The following is a 2,413-nucleotide window of genomic DNA, read 5'->3' as shown; positions in this document are numbered from 1 at the left end:
ATCAGCATCTCTGGAATCAGCATGTCTGAGGCCCAGCAATCTGTTTCAGCAGGGCCTCCAGTGATTCTTATGCATGCTGAAGTTGGAGAATCATAACTGTAAAATAAATGAGTGAAGAGTCTGCTGTCTTGACTTCACCCTGTTTCCAGTGTATTCACTACCAGATTTTATTGGTATTTATTTTGGTGTATTTATTTATAACTGATGCCCTTGAGAAATTTATTATTTATTTTTAATATTTTTAGCTGTTCTTTTAGGTTTTCTGAGTCAATAGCCAACTCACGTACTCTTTTTTATTTATTTATTTATTTATAGTAACCTTTATTTTCATTGATATTTCACTAAACATAATTTCAAAGTCAGTCTGTGGTCTAAGATGAGCAAAAGAACAGATAGTCTAAATCTCATAAGAGATTTTTTTCACACTGTTCCTCAGAGCACAGAATGGGATTTCAGGGCCCTCAAAGTTGACATCTAATATTTAAATCCTTGAGATTTACCTATAGATATGGAAAGAAGAGATAACATCAATATACAAGAATCAATCTCTATTAGGGTCTTATTAAGCTCTTCTGTTACATATTCGCCACCTCTGTAGAGTTGTAATCATGACTGATTTTCCACCCCTCTGCCAAGTTTGGTGTCTTTTTTTTTTTTTAGGTAAAATGTCAGATGCAAAAATGCTGCACTTATTTCTGTTAATACATTGAAAATAGTGGAAGATGCAGATTTTTAATTCTTCATCAGTGCAAGCTGGAACATGACTTCTGCTAATGGGGTCTGTTGAACATACTAACTCCAACTTTGGCGGCCTTCAGCAAACTGGCACCTGCAATTAAATCTGCAGGCATGAATTTTCCAGAGTGGTAGAATCTCATTCCCATAATGCCAGCCAAGGTACCAGATGTAGCTAGGAAAACCCAAACGTTCCTTGGATCCTGAGACAGCTGGTAAGCACCCAGGCCGGCTAGGCTGCCGAAGAGCAGCCCGGCAGCCAGGGACCGCACGCTGCCTGCTTTTACATAGCCAACGATCCCACCAGAAGCAACCAGTGCTGCATAGCCAAAGCCAAACCAATGCAACGGCACTACTGAGCCGGTGTCTTGCATTCTTCTCTTCTCTGTCCAGACAGGAGACTACCCCAGGCCTGCACCGGTCTCGCGAAGGCCCCGGGCTGTCTACAAGGGCGCACAAGCCGGGGGGATGACAGCGAGGTGTCGCCGGACACAGGGCGGCGGACGCTCTGCGTCCTGGTGGCAGGTTGGGGAGAGCTCCCGTAGTCTTACATTAGCTACATGCATTATTTCATCTTATTACATTATTAATTTTTTAAATGATGGTGGTGGACACAATTATCTTATTACTTATTTGTGGGAATTTTTAGGATTTCAACCAAAAACTTGATGCTAAAATTCGTCTTGTAAAAGATAAATATTCCTCACAAATTTTACTAATCACTTTTTTTGTTACAGTGAATGGATGCTGAATTTGATTTAAAAAGAACGGAAATCATAACAAACAGTCTCTCAGACCACAGTGTAATCAAATTAGAACTCAGGATTAAGAAACTCACTCAAAACCACACAACTACATAGAAACTGAACAACATGCTCCTGAATGACTGCTGGGTAAATAATGAAATTAAGGCAGAAATAAATAAGTTCTTTGAAACTAATGAGAACAAAGACACAATGTACCAGAATCTCTGGGATACAGCTAAAGCAGTGTTTATAGGAAAATTATTAGTACTAAATGCCCACAGAAGAAAATGGGAAAGATCTAAAATTGACACCCTAACATCACAATTAAAAGAACTAGAGAAACAAGATCAAACAAATTCAAAAGTTAGCTGAAGACAAGAAATAACTAAAATCAGAGCAGAACTGAAGAAGATAGAGACACACAAAAAAAAAAAAAAAAATTCAAAAAAATCAATGAATCCAGGAGGTAGTTTTTTGAAAAGATGAACAAAATAGATAGCACAATAGCCAGACTGATAAAGAAAAAAAGAGAGAAGAATCAAATAGACACAATAAAAAATGATAAAGGGGATATCACCACTGATCCCACAGAAATACAAACCACCACCAGAGAATACTATAAACATCTCTACACAAAAAAACTAGAAAGTGTAGAAGAAATGGATAAATTCCTGGACACACATACCCTCCCAAGATTAAACCAGGAAAAAGTCGAATCCCTGAATAGATCAATAACAAGTTCTGAAATTGAGGCAGTAATTAATAGCCTACTAACGAAAAAGAAGCCTAGAACCAGACGGATTAACAGCTGAATTCTGCCAGAAGTACAAAGAGGACCTGGTACCATTCCTCCTAAAATTAATTCAAACTATAGAAAAAGAGAGACTCCTCCCTAACTCATTTATGAGGCCAGCATTATCCTGATACCAAAA

The 2,413-nt window shown here is 38.1% G+C and overlaps 1 pseudogene across 1 annotated transcript; it reads right to left on the bottom strand.

Annotated features, from left to right (window-relative positions):
- Positions 1-304: 304 nt before the first annotated feature.
- LOC112621304 lies at positions 305-1,265 on the bottom strand (annotated as a pseudogene). Its single transcript, XR_003118699.1, has one exon. The product of XR_003118699.1 is annotated as a transmembrane protein 14C pseudogene (transcript).
- Positions 1,266-2,413: the final 1,148 nt, after the last annotated feature.

The sequence above is a fragment of the Theropithecus gelada genome, chromosome 3, assembly GCF_003255815.1.
Source record: "Theropithecus gelada isolate Dixy chromosome 3, Tgel_1.0, whole genome shotgun sequence".
NCBI lineage: Eukaryota > Metazoa > Chordata > Mammalia > Primates > Cercopithecidae > Theropithecus > Theropithecus gelada.
Note: the sequence above shows the minus strand (reverse complement) of the source record. Positions and strands in the feature narration are given on the sequence as shown.